Source organism: Stegodyphus dumicola, chromosome 6 (assembly GCF_044657685.1).
Source record: "Stegodyphus dumicola isolate Sdum_Otavi_A_Nest chromosome 6, ASM4465768v1".
Lineage (NCBI taxonomy): Eukaryota > Metazoa > Arthropoda > Arachnida > Araneae > Eresidae > Stegodyphus > Stegodyphus dumicola.
The window spans coordinates 171,284,878-171,303,632 of record NC_140773.1 but is presented as its reverse complement, the minus strand read 5'-3'; positions in this window follow the sequence as shown (position 1 = coordinate 171,303,632).

Below are 18,755 nucleotides of genomic sequence, written 5' to 3'. Positions count from 1 at the left end.
CAGTACTTTTCATTGCTTCCGGACCTGTTAGTGATAAACAAAGTTATGGGATATTGATAGCTTGAGATTAATTCCAGGTAAGAATAGACTAACTGTATAGGTAGTTTCATGTTTTTTTCAGTATGTAATATAAATATTACCATTTCTTTTCTCTAAGTCCTGCATTAAGATCTCTTCTGTAGCAAGAATTGTTGCATGTTTTGCTGCAGGTGGATGACATTTTTTAAAATTAAAAACTTCTTTATATTCTGTCTTGTGTCCGTTCTCAATGTATTATAAGTAAAAGTTAAAACTTCATCAATTTTCAGAACAAATAAAAATTATAATGTAGATTTAAATGAAATAAGCAGTTCATATACTGGTTTATCAGTTAATTTAAAATTAAGTATTGATTGCCTTTAGTTTTAGAAAGAAAGCGCTGTGCAGTTTGAGAGAATATGATACAAGTCTCTTTTCCACGTTCAGAAGCAAAATAATTTTGTTTTTTGAAACAGAATAATCTGTGGTTTCCTAAAAATCATGTTGTCTGATGTTAAATTTCATTTAGTTTCAAAGTTGATGTGCATCTCGTAATATAGTTTTTCTGTAAGGCTGCTGCTAACTTGCTGTTTCTAAGAGTTATCTGTAGCTGGTCAGCAACCTCTCCAGTGATGAAGTTGTCTCAGCATTAATTGCTCATGCATCAAAACCTGAAATTCTAGAAAAACAGAAAATAGTACAGAGTCATTTTGAAAATTTCCTCACTTTCGATTCATAAAACTAGAAATAATATAATTCATGTATGTCTTAACAGTTTTATACTATGAGGGAGTAGCGTTACCAGAAATTTTTGAGTTAAGGTATCTAAAGAAGAACCAAAATGTAACATGTTTGTAAACTCAGGAAGGTCCCATAGATTGTGATTTAATTCTTGATCATTATATTATATACATTAGTTTTGATAAAAATCTTAAACCAGATAGCTAATTTTTCATTGTTTAAATTTCCATTTCTTTTAATTAATTTATGTTGTTAATTTTTCCATAATTTTTTTCATGTCCTTAATTGAGTACTTTCTCAGGTTAGCTAGTTAACATTGTTGTATTAGTTTTATTGAATTTGTTTCTTGTTTATTCTTTGTTTTTTCTTTACTTTAATTATTAATGCTTTTGAGTTAATATCCATTCTAAATGTTGAACTTATTTTTTCTTCATCAGATTTTTATTGGTAATAAAAACTACCTTCGTTTACTGTTATATTTGTTTGTGTTGTTAATTAGAAATCTGTTGTTGCTTTGATTTTTAATCTATTTTAACTTTTAGTGATTGCAGTAGTTATGGAGGACTTAAATCTTCTTTGCACATCCTATAAAATTCTTTCAACTATTCTTTATAATAGATAACCTTATGTTGATAACGCATAACAATTAACGTAACAGCGTTACATTGATAATATGATCAGTGATTATTAATGCGACTTCAGGAGGGGAGGATCGACTATTGAGCAGATTTTTGAAAAATGCAGAGAAATGCTTGTTGGACTTGTGCCTTTGACTGTTCGGAAAACCAAGATACGAATCTGTTTACAAGGTAAATTTACAGAACAGCTTGAGGTCAAGAATGGAATGAAACAGGGCGGGAGATGCACTGGCTCTTGTTTAATATTGCACTCAAGACAGTTATTAGAGATTCTAGGATAAGAAGTAGAAGAAATATTTTAATAAGACTATTCAGTTACTGGCTTATGCAGATGATATTTGCATTGTTGCCTGTACTGTTTCTGCTCATAAACAGGCATTGGAAAAAAGTGCAAAAAGATTTAACCCATCTGTTAATGAAAATAAAACTATATATATGCTTTGTTTGAAATCTGACTTACCACTTAGTCATTTAGAAATTAGCTAAAGATTTGAAAAAGTCTACAGTTTCACTTATCTGGAAGTGGAGATGAAAATGAGATTACTACTGAAATATTTAAAAGATTCTGTATTGCAAATAGATGTTTTCATGGTCTAAAGAGCTGTTTAAAATCCAACATTCTCAAGTTAAGAACTAAATACTTCTTTACAAGAGTCTTATAAGATTTGTTCTAACTTATGCATCGGAAGCTTGGGCACTGCTTTATGTGATGAGGACAGAAGGATTTTGCATTGCAGACATGATGTGAACCATATGAGTGGATCTTGGAGAAGAAGATGTAACTTAGAGCTGTACTAGATCTGTAGAAAACCTGATGTAGTAAAATTCTTCAAAGTACAGAAACTTAAATGGGCTGACCATGTAATTAGAATGCATGAAGATGATGTTGTAAGAAAGTCCTTTTGTCAAAGCCCGTGGGAATCACACCTCTGGGTTGATCCCTGGTGAGGTGAATCATTGTGTTAAAAATGATCTAAGTATTCTAAAACTGGAAAACAATTGCCAAAAACAGAGATGCTGGGAGAAGGCTAGGGCCCACCCTGGGCTGTTAAGCTAGTGAAGAAGAGGAAAATTGCTTAATGCTTAGCAGTGTTATAATCAGGAGAATGAATTTCTAATATATGACATGCTGACATCGAATTGACGCCCAGTCACTTCAGAACTTAAGGAAAAATTGATTTAAAAACAAAATTTGTGGAGCAGTAAAATTGCTGTTAAGTATTAATATACATAAATTTGTTTTACACTAGTTTTGAAAATTTTATTACTATTATTTTTATGGAATTGGTCCATCTGTCAATAATGCAATACAGTCCTTGTTCCACCCTTTACGCATAAGTGAATTAGCTTGAGTCTAAATTTTACAAATCATCTTGGTACAGTAAAAGTACAGAAATCCGCAGAGCTTGGGATCAGAGATTGTGCAAATTTTAGGATTTTGTGGATTTCAAGACAGAAAAGATAAATCATAATATTCAGACTAAAAGTGCAAAATAAATAAGGCGTATTATATACAACATTTAATTTAAATTATTATATACATTATTGCAATAACTTACTTGTTATTACTTATATAAATTGATTATATTATTCATTGTTTTATTATATGCAATGATTTTCGGTTTCGGGTTCCGGTGTTCGAATCACTGTTACTGCAAAATTTCAACAGAGTTTCTTTATTTTTCCGTATATACATTCCGTTTTCATCCGCAGAGAACCCGTTGGCGCCGTTGCATTTTTACTCGTCAAGCTCGCGGTTCAGCGACGATGAGCCGAGCCGTAAACGTTATATTTTGTAAACGTGATTTTTAGTGCATGTAAATTCAAGTTAGCGGACAAAACAATATATTAAGCATATGGTAGCAACAATTCACAGATAATAAGCATGTAGATGTAAAACTAACCGGTTGAACGTGATATACGAAAATAGATTTGTATTAAATTCAAGTTAGCAGAGAAAAGAATATATTAAGCATAAGACAATATATAAGCATTTATAACGGAAATAAAAATTCACTTAAAAAACATAAATTAGTTTTAATGTACTGAAATTAACCGGTTAAACGTGATAAACGAAAAAAAAATTGTCTTAAATTCCAGTTAACACAGAAAACAATATATTCCTTACACCAGCAGTGTTTTGATGACTATGGTAATGCATCAAACTATTCTGTCATCTTAGATAATCAATAATATTTTTTATTTCAATTTAATCATCTATTTATGTCACACCTGCCATCCTCTGAAAGGTTATTGTTAGAAAAGCATTAACAATATATTACCTTGTTTTGATTTATTCTCATAATTTTAGATGACAATAACCAATAATAAAAATAAAAGCATTACTTAATTATTTAAAATGCACATGCACATTTTTGCGGCCTACGGAAACAAATTATTTTAGAGGTTGGAAACCTCATGGTTCTTACAGCTGTTAATAATTAAGAACAAAACGTAAACAGCCGTTTTACAAATTAGCATTCACCCCTCCCGCCGTATTTTCTTCCCTTCATCCCGAACCGGCATCTATCTACGAAAATATTTCTATCTATTCGTTGTTAAAAAATTCAGAAAATATAATAATAAATAAGAGAAGAATAATATAAATTGCAAATGCGAACAACGGCAGTGATAATTCAACAAAATGAACACAAGAGGTATGGTTGCAAACTTCGAACAAGCGAATAGGATAAATCTGCTGGGTTACCAGGTTTGAACTATTATCGCCAAAGTTGGCGATGTTTACATTTACCGGGTTCTCTGCGGAAGTGCTTCCAATACACAATAGTGTCGCAATTCCATACGATTCTGCTATAAACCGAGGAGTAGCACCTGCTGCCATCTTTTGCAGAACTTCCACTTTTTGCATTACCGTCAATGCAACGTGTTTACGTTTTTCAACGTTGCAAGCAGTAAAATCATGAGTGCGTTTCTTATCTGTAATTGTATTAAAAAGGGCTGAAATTTAAAATATTCTCCACAAAATATTCGGATTAAAAAAGAAGGCAGTACCAAATAATCTCGTGAAATAACAAAGCTCAGAAAATACAACAACGTGAATCGTCAACTTGAAAGAAGAGTTGAGTGAATCGTCTGTTTACCTCGATGCAGATTAGAGGGGAAAAAAACTTTTATCATGATGTCAATAATTTGGTATTTCCATTATGATTCATTATTATTCGGTAAGTATTTTTTCTTCGATATTTCGTACTCAATGTTGCGATTTCCGAAACCTATAAACGGAATGTTTATATTTTGAGAGGCAACGCGGATTTCAGATCGGCGGATTTTCGGTATTTGACTGTATTCATTTTTAAAGTCATTAATTTTTTTAAAGGTGTATGTTATCTTTTTTAAAATTTGTTCTTTAACCCTTTCCGGCACGCTATTTTTTAAAGTCGGAGTTTTGATAAAAAAAAAGTAGGCAGTCTAATTAGGCCTAGAGGAGTACACAAGTAAAATTTTGTCAAGATAGCACTTATGGTTTTTAATTCTGTGGGTATGCCCAAAATGGGCACACTGATTGAATAGAGCTTCGAAAAGAGTGCTGAAACGAGCATTGTTGTCAATGAACTGACCAATGAGATGCGGAGAAACAAAGAATACGGACTCTCAGTTGTCCTAGATTATCGGTGAGCCCGGTCTGGGCACACCTAGGGTTCGTCGTTTGATTTTAGGCAAGATTTCAAGGTACAAATTTAAAACTAATATAGAATAAGGAGATTAGAGTACAACCCAAAAAAATAACATAGCAGTTTCTTTTCAAACAATTCTTTTTATACCTTAAAAAGCATCTGGAAGATGTCTTTTAAAAATGAGGGTCTTAAAAAAACAAAACATGGCTAAAATATATAGACTGGTTTGTGTTGAGCTGCCATCTACTATAAATAATGAAGGTTCAGAGTAACCTATAAATCCTTTTTTATTCAATTTTTCTGTGCGTACAGAAGGAAATTTTTAGGTGTCGCAAAGGGTTAAAGGTCACATAAGTTGAAATTATTAGTATGTAAAACAGAAAAATTATTGATGTTTGTACTAAATGAATAAGCGATCCTTAGAACTTTATATAGGATTTTTGTACGAAATTTTAAGAAGCTAAAAAGAATAAAGTCATTTGTTGGAATTTAGTAGGTGCAGTGAGGTAGTAATTTCAGTTATGAATCGATATCTATGTCTTAGCTTCTGAAATTTTAATTTTATTTTGTTTAAACTGTATATATCAGTATTCTAAAAATTCTTCGTTTGACAGTATGGAATAAGGGCAGTCAACACTCGAAGACAATCATTCATTTTCAAACATAAAATTTTGTTTATGCTTTAAAGAAGTACATGACGTTATTAAATAAATTTTGTGCCTTCAGTTTACCTTAACGTAATTTACAGTAAACTTTTGTGTTATTTGTTTTCATTCTTTCTAGACAGTTGTCAAACATGGGTATTTTAAACCAAGCATTTTATAGATCACCAAAATATTAAACAATGTAATAAATAAAACACCTCAAAATACGATACAAGCTACTAATGCTTGTACTGAGTGCACATGCACTTATGGGCTACTAACGCAGGACTGGCAGCTGCAAATTTTTGTAAGTTTAATATTATTTTTAATATTTTAAATTATAAATTAATTTCAATATATTGTTGCGTGCGTACGGGTTCGTTACGAAATGAATGCACAAGTCCGATGAAAAATGAACAAAAATTTATTATCGCAACAAATATGATTAAATGTTCTCAAATAATCGTGCAGTATCACAATATATCACAGTAGTTATCTTCTAACTACTCAAACGTTCAAAAGAACTTAATTCAAAACAGCTAAAGAAAGCTAATCCGCGAATTCGCTACAGTCAAGAAGAGCAGTTTTCTAAACAACAACAAACTAAGTAACTAACTCGAACTGAGAGGTTTTCCTCCTTTTATAAGATTTTAAAATTGCGTGCGAGAATTTTCTAGTACTTTCTCGAAATCAAAAAGAGATATTTATTAAATGCTTAATGCACGCGCTCTTGTATTTTCAATTTTCCGGCTTAGCTTTCTTTTAATATTCGTCACGCGCTGCACTGCGCGGGAAATAAAACCATTTAATTTATAACTGAACTAACATTAGCTTTTTAAAATACCAAATTCGTAACACTGCCCTCTTCCCAAGGACTGCACGTCCCGTGCAGTACAATCCCTGGACAGGAAGCCAAACTTACAACTAAGGCATGAATACAATAATAAGCATTACATCACAATAATAAACAACATGAAAAATAAATGCAATAAATAAAACAAATCAAATACAAATCAAATACTAAACACATTTAGAAACAAAAAGGACCATGGTCTTACACTATTTACAATTATTTACATTACGTACTATGGCCATAGTAATGAGCTAACCTGTCGTAATGAACGACTTTAGACTTAGAGTTCGAAGACTTACGGATCCGAACCACGACGTCATTCAGCCTGTTTAGGACTGTGTATGGACCATCCGAAGGTGACTGTAATTTTGGACAAAGTCCTTTCCGTCGAGTCGGATTCTACAACCACACCTTGTCTCCTTCGTGGAATTGATGTTCAGTAGCTCTTGTGTCGTATCGGATCTTCATCTTCTCCGTCGCCAAGTTGACTCGCTCTCGTGCAAAGTTGTGCATCACTTCAAACCGGGCCTGGAGATCTTGAATATATTCCTCAGGCGATGAAGGAGCGTCCGGAGGGTGACCAAACAAGAGATCACAAGGCAGACGAAGATCACGACCGAAGAGCATCTGTGATGGGGAATAGCCGGTAGTCTCGTGGACAGCACTGCGGTAAGCCAGTAAAAAGAGTGGTAATTTCTTGTCCCAGTCCTGTTGGTTTCTGGACACCACTAATGAGAGGTTATTAAGGATGGTTCGATTGAACCTCTCTACCATGCCGTCCGACTGAGGATGTAATGGCGTCGTTTGGGTTTTGTCAATGCCGAGTAGTTTACATAGTTCTTTAATTACTGCCGAGGTAAAATTCCTTCCCTGATCTGAATGTAACTGAAGAGGCACTTCGAACCTGGAAATCCAGTGCTGTATCATCACCTCAGCTACTCTGACAGCCTCTTGATCAGGAATAGAATACGCTTCAGGCCACTTGGTGAAGTAATGACAACGAGTATGTATTTGTTGCCATCATCAGTTCGTGGCAGAGGTCCTAAGGTGTCAAAAGCGATACGTTCAAAAGGCGCACCTACGTTGTAACGTTGCAGCTTGCCTCGGCTACGTTTTCTCGGTCCTTTTCTACTTGCACAGGCATCGCAAGATCGGCACCACTTTTTGCACGTCATCCTTTGCATTATTCCAGTAAAAGCGCTCACGAACTCTCGGTAAGGTCTTCATTATTCCAAAATGACCTTCCGTAGGGCTGTTATGTAGTTCTTTAAGGACATCAGGAATGCGGGATCTTGGAAGTTTCAGCTGCCATCGGAACGTTTTCCCATCATCCGATTCGAATTTCCGGTATAAGACGCCGTTTCAAATGTGAACTGAATCCCAGAGTGCCCAATATTGTTTTGTTGTAGGACTACAGATAGAATGTCCTGCCAGGTAGGTTTTCCGTTTGATGACTCCATTAAATCAATTATGGGTTTAATGTCGCGGTCTTCCAGCTGGTCTTTCCTGACTTCATCATCACTCCACGGTTCTCGATCAGCCGATATTGATGTTGTAATTTGTCTTGCGACGGGAGTCAGGGGCTCGTATTTCGCTTCCACCCTGGAACAATATCGGCAGTTTTCTGGACAAGGTCTTCATGACAGGGCGTCGGCGTTCCCGTGTGATGATCCCTTACGATGACGGATAGTGATGTCATATTCTTGGAGTCTCTGTATCCACCTGGCTATTTGACCCTCAGGATTCTTGAAATTTAAAAGCCAGGCCAATGAGGCATGGTCCGGGCGGAGGAGGAATTTTCTGCCCTATAGATAATGATGGAAATGCTCTACGGCTTTAACTATGGCGAGTAACTCTTTTCTAGTGACACAGTAATTCCTCTCCGGTTTAGACAGGCACTTGCTCCAGTAAGCTACACGTTCTTGGCCGTCTATTTCTTGGGACAAAACAGCACCGACACTTTCATTGCTCGCGTCCGTGTCGAGAATAAATGGTCTGTCGAGCTGAGGATACGTCAGGATTAGAGCAGATGTTAAAGCTTCCTTTAAGTTGTTAAATGCATCCTTGCATTCCTTTGTCCACAAGAATCTATGCTTGCTCTCTGTCAGCTTGTGAAGGGGTCTTGCGATGGAAGAAAAGTCCTTCACGAATTTCCTATAGTAGGTGCAAATCCCTAGGAAGCTTCTCAACTGATGGACATTTTCGGGACGTTTCCAGGATTTAACGGCTGACACCTTTTCAGGATCCGTGCACACACCTTCTGCAGAGATGACATGTCCCAGGTAAGTCACTTCCTTTCGGAACAATTTGCATTTAGCGGGACTCAGCTTCAGATTGGCTTCTTTCAGTTTCTGAAGCACCTTTCTAAGATTTTCTAGATGTTCTTCAAAACTCTTTCCGACGATGATGATGTCGTCCAGGTATATCAGACAGGCTTCGTAGGAAAGACCTTTCAAAACAGTCTCCATGAGGCGTTCGAATGTTGCCGGCGCATTACACAGTCCAAACGGCATGACCTTGAATTGCCAAAGCCCTTGTCCCGTAGTAAATGCCGGCTTTTCTCGGTCATCAGGATGTATTTCGACCTGCCAATACCCACTCTTTAAATCAAGTGTTGAGAACCACTTGCTTCCAGAAAGAGTGCTAGAATGTCGTCAATTCTAGGAAGAGGGTAACTGTCTTTCTTCGTAACCTCATTCAACCGGCGATAGTCGACGCAAAATTTTGTTGAGCCGACTTTCTTTCTGACTAGGACGATGGGAGATGTCCATGGACTTGCTGAAGGCTCGACCTCGCCTTCTTCCATATCCTTTAAAAGTGTTCGTACCTCTTACTGTTTAGCAAACGGTAGACGTCTTGGATGTTGCTTGATCGGGGGATGATCGCCGGTATCGATTCTATGTTGTGTCAAACTAGTTTGACCCACGTCAGAAGACGAGCGGGAGAAAACAACTTGAAGATCTTTAATGACGCGATTGGCAGCATTCTTCGCTTTATCGCTTAATTGCGCATTCTGAAGTAATTCTGATGTAATGCTTTCTGAAGACGCGGATTCTTGGATGTTACTCTTTCTTTCAACGCTGGTTACTGGAGTACATGCAGCAACGACTTCACCTTTCTTCATAACTCTCGCCTTCTCAGTTACATTGGCGACTCTCACCGGGATAACCGTTCTGGATAGGTCGACGAGTGTTGAGGCTACTAGTACTCCTTTTGGGCTATTGCAGTTATTGCGATATTCTATGATGCCGTAGCGGAAATTTCTATTTTCGGCTATGGATCCAGGAAGTAAAAACTCGGTTCTTGTGGATATTGTGATATCATTTTGAGCTATAATTTTGTGGATAAATTTCCATCATTAATTTCGAATAGGGCTATGTCCTCAGATGTAGAATGCAATTCTTTATTTTTAAAGTCCAAGGAAAAATTGTATTTCCTTAGAAAGTCCAATCCGAGTATGCAAGAATCAGTGATCTTTGCTACATAGGCCATGTGATGGTAAACGTGATGTTAACGTTCACTTTTCCGTCGATGTCGATCTTCTCACCGGACACAGTCTGGAGGGTAACGCAGGACGGCGTCCAGATAAGTTTGTTTCCCAGTTGTTGAGCCAAATCTTTTCGGATGATGGTAACGTTGGCTCCTGTATCTATCGTCATATTGCAGGGAACTTCATTAACATGTCCTATTATGAAAAGTCCATTACTGCCGCCTCTCACTGCAGAAATCTGAAGCGCTTTAAACTGGGGCTTTTCATTATCTGGGAACCTCCGCCTCGCGAGATGGCCGCTAATTAGTTTCCCTGCTGTTTGTTAGGAGCGGACTTAACATCCGTACCCTGGGGTGTTCTGCAGTTTCGTCGTATGGTGTCCTTCAGCACCGCAGTTCCAGCACTTAACGGTCGGTTTCTTATCACCAATATTCCGTCTCAAGGCGTTTAGTTGTCTAGTTAAATCGTCTAGACGAGCAGCGACTTGATCCCCTGGCTCCTGGACTTGAGCAGCTCTGACCGGGTGGCGGTCTCGATGTGTGGCTTGCTGGGCTGCCTCGAATTTCATGGCGTACACTAAAGCGCTTTTCAAATCTTTAACATCCGCCATTCGCAATGCTTTCTGTATTTCAGGGTCCCGGATGCCATTGATGAAATATTGCAGCGAGAGGATTTCTCTTGTTTCTGTCGGGCATTCCGAAAAGGCGAACATCCGTGGCAAGCTCCTGAAGTGTTTCGGTAGGCTTCTGTTGACGGGATTTTAGTTGAAGCCTGCTTAGTCTTTCAAACACTTTTCGCCAAAGCGCAGCTCCAATGCTCCAGATAGAGCTTCAAAGTCTAGTCTCTGGTTTTCGGGAAGCGTCTGCAGGATATCCGCTGCGTCTGCTCTCAGAGAAGCGGCGAGATGACAAGCCTTAGCTTGGGAATCCCATCCATTCGCATCCACAACTATAGAAAATTGGGTCTTATACACTTGCCAAGATGTCTTCCCATCATATGTGGGTAGCTTCAGAGAGGGACGAGCAGGCATCGGTAAGAATTTAAAATCATCACTCCCTTCTCCCTGCCGACGCTACGAATTTCTTTAAAGTATCCATTTCTTTGGCAACTTCAGAAACTCTCTCATCAATTTGTTGTTCGATTTGTTGTTTAACGGAACAAACACTTCCTTCTATTTCTTCTTTGACTGAATCAACTATGTAACCTATTTGTTGTTCCACAGCCGAAACCCTGTCTTCTATTTGCGCTTTCACAGAAGAAACGTTTTCTTCAATTTGTCCAATTAACTTTAATTTCGACCGCGTCTATTCTGCCTTCCATAGCCTCAAATTTATTTTCTATTACGCAGGTAATTTCTCTTTTCATTTCGTCCTCACCTGCTTTCATCTCGTCTTTAAGGGATTTCATCTCTTCCTTAACGGATTCCTGGCCCAATTTAATTTCCTCTTTAATTTCTTCTTTAAACGAGGCAAAGGCTGATATCAACTGCCTTAATTGTTCTTCCATCGCTCTTGTTATTGACATTCAAATCCCACTTCTGACACCAAAAATTGTTGCGTGCGTACGGGTTCGTTACGAAATGAATGCACAAGTCCGATGAAAAATTAACAAAAATTTATTATTATCGCAACAAATATGATTAAATGTCCTCAAATAATCGTGCAGTATTACAATATATCACATTAGTTATCTTCTAACTACTCAAACGTTCAAAAGAACTTAATTCAAAACGGCTACAGAAAGCTAATCTGCGAATTCGCTACAGTCAAGAAGAGCAGTTTTCTAAACAACAACAAACTAAGTAACTAACTCGAACTGAGAGGTTTTCCTCCTTTTATAAGATTTTAAAATCGCGTGCGAGAATTTTCTAGTACTTTCTCGAAATCAAAAAGAGATATTTATTAAATGTTTAATGCACGCGCTCTTGTATTTTCAATTTTCCGGCTTAGCTTTCTTTTAATATTCGTCACGCGCTGCACTGCGCGGGAAATAAAACCATTTAATTTATAATTGAACTAACATTAGCTTTTTAAAATACCAAATTCGTAACAATATACATTGTTTTAACATAAACAAATTTTTTGGCATTAAAAAAATTAAATAGCACAAAATAATGATGGAGTAGCAAAAAATTTGCAAAATCGCATAAAGTTTTATTAGCACAGGTCTGTCAAATGTAGAAAATTTACGAAAAATCGGATGATCTGGCAATACTGTGAGGGAGGACCTTGGTGCCTAAGTAGTATAATTTCTGTATTTATTCTCTTGCAAAATGATCGGATATATTCGACTGTACGCACAAATAGATATATAGCATGATTTATTACTGTAAAACTCTGAGGAAAATTTAGTAAACTAAACCTGAAGCTGACTATTCCTCTATAATCATAATGCTCTTTATAGAAATCGCGTTTTGGTATGCATCTTGGAGGTTTATTAGAGGCAATCTTCTGAGATTTTGTTTCTTGTAAGAGGATTCATTTTTCGTCCCATGTGATTAGTCGCTCCCAAAACAGACCTTCTTTCATAAAATATGTCTCCAAACGAGCCATCTTAGTTTTTAATTTATGCTAAGTGTATGCATTCATATTCCCCCGTTTTCTGCTAAGTGCGTTCAAACAATATTTGGAGCTCACTCAAAACCTCAAGGTGTTTCACTAAGTCTAGATGGCTTTTTCTTGGATTTTCTTCAGCCATGCATTTCAGCTTATCGTTAATTGTTGTTTACTATGAGGATCATTGACATTATCGAACTTTGTGTTTTTAGATTTAATTTTGCGAATTATTCTTGCACTGTTGCTGCACACCATTACCAAGTGTTCTCTTCATAATTTTAGCATTTTCAGTTACATTTTTGCCCATTTCAAAGTTATAAAATGCTTCTAGGCAGAACTGCAATTTGTTCAATTACATTTCAGAAACACGAATTGTGCAATAAATATTAGTTGGAAACAGTAATATGGGGCATGGGAACTTCCTGAAATTTGCATATGATTCTTGAAGATGTGTGTAGTGATTTTACAGGTGATATATGTATTTTAGAGTTGGATTTCCGCGTGATTCCAAATTATCCTTAATTTATGGACATGAGTGTAATTAAAATGCTTAGTGTCAACTGTAAGAAAAGTGACTAATGCTGATTTGAATCCTAAAGGCGAAAAAACGTAATGTGCATAGTCTTTCTCCACGACATATTGCCGAAAACAGAACGCGTTGTAGAACTCTTAGGGAAAGAATTATTCGTACAAAAATGGAAAAAAAATTTTACCACAGTAGATGAATCTTGGGTCCATTCAAGCGACAGCAATAAAAAGACATCCATTTATTATCATGAAAGAGAAGGAAAAAATATTAAAACATGTTTCAAAGAATCTAAAGGACGTTTTTCAAAGGGATTTACGATTGCTGATGGTTTTTCATATAATGGCAAATTAAAAATAAAGAGAATAGAAAAAAAAATGTTAAGGATCAACTCAGCATATTATCAGAAACATATTTTATTCCCAGTTTTCAAAAATGAAGTACATTCTATTTACCCACAGTGCCATCAATTAGTAGAACTGCATCAAGATAAAGCAAGCAGCCACACGTCAAAATCCACTCTTAATTTCCTGGAAAAATTGAATAAGAAACGAGTATCAAGATCCCTTCATTCATATCGTAGTAAATCTCACGATCCATGGAATTTTGCGCTTTTAGATTTTTAAAATGTGGATTATTCAAACGTCGACCTGCAACCCTACTTGGAATTTGGAAAGCCGTTCAAGAAGAATGAGATAAAACACCTCTTCCGATACTACAAAAGATTGTCTTGAAAATTACGGTGTATAAAGACAGTGAAGAATAAGGATTTTGTGCATTAGTACGTAAGGTGTACTGAGTGCGTTTCCTCTGTTTAGCGCAGTTTTAATCAAAGAATCATAAGTCAAAATAACTGCGGAATCTTTATTTAACAATTAGAGAATTCTGTCTGCTTAAGTTAAGTAGAACACCAATTAAAGTAACAATCTTCACAGATATTTAAAAATTTAAGTATTGAAAAAAAATAACTCAACATAGAATCATCATGCTTACCTATTTAGGCAATAAAAAAAAAAGAAACAGAACATATTTTGACACAGTACCTGAAAGAGAAAGCCTAACTGAATTAGACCTTTGGCCCAAGTACAAGTAGCTAAGGTGCGAATCGAATGCACTCCACCTTCGTTTTCTCTCGCCAATATATGTCTTGGCGCACGTTAGTTTTTTATGCTTTCGAGTTTCATTATGCAAAAATACCTAAATTTATTCTAACATTGCCCTTGTTTTGCTAATGAAGCTCATACCAATTGCAATTCATTCCTGCAAAACTGAAATTTTAGCTTTATGAATTGGTTTAGTCATAATATCAGCAACCATTTGCTCTGTTGAAAGATAAGAAATTTTTACTATTCCTTTGTTATGCAAGTCGTGTATATGAAGAAATTTTGTATCAATATGTTTTGTGTGCGAACTAAACTTTTCAGATTTTACAAGTTTTATTGTTAATTGATTATCTTCGAAAACCTTTATGGTAGAGTTTGGGATAGATTAAAATCTTCTGTTAATTTTAATAGCCATAGTAATTCTTGCGTAGCTTGCGATAGTGCAACATACGTATTCAGCTTCTGCTGAGGATAATGAGACGCATGTTTATTTCCTTGAAAAACCAAGATTTTTGCCTAATAAAATTACACTTTCTGATGTGAGTTTTCTGTCTTCAGTATCTTGTCCCCAATCAGCATCTGAATAAATTGTAAGATTAGCTTCTTCATTCGACGAAATTTGTAGAGATAAAGGCTTTGTCGTGTTTAAATATTTAATGATTCTTTTTACAGCATTCCAGTCTTTTTGACGTGGATTATTACACTTTCTGCTGAGTATGTGAACTGAAGCTGTGATATCTGGTCTTGTGATAGACGATACATACAAAAGACTTCCAATAGTTTGCCGAAATTTATCATTTGAAGTTAGAAGATTTTCTTTCTTGTTTAGACTATAATAATTTGTTTCCATTGGTGTACTAGCGACTTTCGTTTCTTCAAGTTGAAACTGCTTGACTAGTTGATTTATTTAATTTTTCTGAGAAAAGAGATATAACTTCCATCTTCCTTTCGATTTATTTCCATGCCTAAGAAATATTTAGCTTCACCAAGATGTGTTATTTGATAACGTTTCTTTAAATCATTAATTACTTGAAGAATTAGTCCTTCTTCTGTAGAACCTATTAGGATATCATCAACCTACACAATTAAATTAATTCTTCGACGACGATCCTCTTTTGTGAAAAGATACGGATCTGCTTTGCTTTGACTGAACCCAAGATTCTTCAATGTATTTTCAATTTCTGCATTCCAGCACCTAGCTGCTTGTTTGAGTCCATAAATCGACTTCTGCAATTTACAAATTTTATGTCTTTCTTTCGGAACTATGAATTCTTCCGGTTCTTCCATATATATTTCTTCATTTAACTTGCCATTCAAAAAAGCTGTTTTAACATTAAGTTGATGTACCTTGGGCATTATTATATGCTGCCCATGCTAAGAAAAGTCGAATTGTAGTGTGTTTCACTGCTGGTGAAAAAGTTTCATCATAGTCACTGCCGTATTTTTGAGTAAATCCTTTGACTATTAATTGTGCTTTGTATTTTATCTTTTTACTAGTTTCATCATATTTAGTCTTAAAACACCCATTTGCTGCCTAACGCATATTTTCCTGGTGGCAAATCTGTAACTTGATAGTTTATTTTTTCTTCCATCGTTTTGATCCAAACTTCTTGTTTACATTTTGGTAAGCTTAGAATTTCTTCAAAGCTTTCCTGGATCTTTATTTTGAGATAATGTTGATTTTTCGTCTTCTCCTTTGTGGGAGAATCTTTCCGATGGAACCCCTTTGGTTGATCTGCTGGAATCCCTCTTTCTACATTTTCTTCACATTTAATTAACTCTTCAGATGCTTTTGAATCTTCTATAAAATCATTGACAAGAGACGTTTCTTCATCATTTTGAGTGTTGTCGAAATGAATTAATTCCGAATCTTCAGAATTATTTTCTACATGTTTGTCAGATATAGGCAAATTTTCTGAAAATTTAACAGTTGTACTTACTATTATTTTCCTTCCACCTACATAAATCATGTATTCTTTGCTTCGTAAATCGTATCCTACGAATATTCCTTCTTGCGCTTTGTTGTCGAATTTTCGCCCTTTTTGTTTGTTCACATAATAATATGCTTTACAGCCAAATTTACTCGTAAGTGACTTAAGTTAGGTTTTCTACCATTCCACAGTTCATACGGTGTTTTATCTGTGGCTTTAGTTGGTAACGTATTTTGGAGATAGGCAGCAGTAGCTGCTGCTTCAGCCCAGAATCCTTTTGGTAATTTGGAATTTATTAGCATAGCTTTAGTCATTTCTATAAAAGAGCGACTTTTTCTTTCTGCAACGCCGTTCTGTGCCGGACAATAAGGAACCGAAGTTCGATGAAAAATACCAAGTTTCTTGATGTAATTTTCAGTAGTTTCATTACAGTATTCTGTACCATTGTTAGATCTGATAACTTTTATCTTCTTTCTAAATTTATTTGTTGTCGATGCAACATACTGTTTAAGTTTGTCGAATACTTCATCCTTTGAAGCAATAAAATAAATCCGAGTATAACGCGAATAGTCCTCGATGAAGGTTACGAAATATATTTTTCTTCTTAAGCTGTTAACTTCAACTAGCCCACACACATATCTGTGTGCACTTAATCTAGTGGATTTTTTTATCTAAAACCAGTTTTTGGATAAGATTTCTCTGTTAGTTTCGCTTGTATACAAGTAAAACATTCAACACTATGAGTGGATTTACTAAGTTTAATGCCGTCTGCCAAATCATTTTTCTCAAGTATTTTTTTATCGCATCTATATTTCTGTGGCCTAATCTTTGATGCCATTTTAGTATGCAATTTGTATTATAACATAAAATAGCATTAGCTATGTTTTCTCGTGAGTTGAGCTCGTGGTCATTTTATATAAACCTTGTTGAGCGTTGCCGTGGGCTACGAGTACATTGTTTCGCTTTATGCAACACTTATTACTATCAAATATAACTAAATAACCTTTATTCGTTATAGATTAAATAGAAAGTAAAATTCTATCTAAACCTGGTACATACATTTTCTAATTTTATTTGGGTAACCTGATCCTTTAAATTTTGAACTTTAAAATAACCCTCACCAATACTATAAGAATTTGTTTAATTTAGAACCATTAGCTGCAGTTACAATTTGCTTATTAGAATCATTTAACTGAGAGAAAAAGCTCTTATCACTCGTCATATGAGCTGAGGCTCCTGAGTCGATAACCCATTCTTGCGTTTGCGAGTTTTCATGTTTATGTTCCACTTTTAGAACTTGATTAAAATGAACCTGAGAATTTCCAGTTTCCATAATTTTAAGATATTTATTTTCTTTAACTTCTTTTGTTTTTATGTTTTCTACACTTTGCGTATTTGCTATTTGGCATGCATTACTTTTATAATTTTGAGAATAATTTCATACTTTAATGTTACTTACATCTATTTCGGGGAAGTTCTAGCATTGAGTTTTAAATGAAAACAGTCATTTATCGTATGGTTATTTCTATTACAATAAATAGAATATCGTGTAACATAATGCTTTGATTTATTTTCGCTTTTACGTTTTAAAACAATTGAATCGTATTTTTGGGAATTTGCTTAGTTTCCACATGTCTACAATACTCATCTATTAATTTATTTTTAACATATTCTATCGACAATTCAGCTTCCGATTTACTTTCTGTTGCGGTTATTAACAACTTGTATGAATTTGGTAAAGAACATAGTAATATTGCTATTAAGTTATTTTCTTTAATTTCTTCACCTATGCTACATAGCTTTTCACACAATTCTAGCACTCCTTTGATATGTTCCTGCATTTTAGAACTTTCATTATATCTAATAGAATATAATTTTAAGAAGAAATAACTTGTTTGTGAAATTTACACGTTCATGAACACATTTTAATTTCTGCCGTATTTATTTTGCAGATTTAATATGCAAAACGTGGATAATTTGCGAATTTGAAGTATTTAGACATATTAAAGCTTTATTTAGATTTACGGTCTTTTTCAACCAAACAAGAAACAGTTTCTGGTTTTTCTTGGAATATAATAGCATCTAAACCTTCTTTTATTAGAAGTTGTTCTATTTTAAATTTCCATGCTGAATAATTTTCATCGGTTAATTTCTCTACATAAACTGATTCTTTTAGAATAGACATAATTATTCGTTACAATTATTCTTTTAAACTTTGTAACTAGTATTTTCAACTACGAGTTTTAATACTTTATTCCCCTGGAATCTTACAACATTTCAGTTTTTTAGAAGCATTTCTACAAGGCAATTTTCTCAATCTTATTAACTTATTCAGTTTCATAATCAATTGTTATATTGCGCATTAGCACGTACGGTGTATTGAGTAAGTTTCGTCTATTTAGCGCAGTTTTAATCAGAGAGTCATTAGTCAAAATCACTACGAAATCTTTACTTAACAAGTATGAGAATTCTGCTTAACTTAAGTAGAACACCAATTAAAGTAACAATCTTCACAGACATTAAAAATTGAAGTATTAAAATGAATAACTTACATAGAATTATCATCAGTCCTAAATATCATCAGGCTTACCTATTTAGGCAATAATAATAATAAAAAAGAA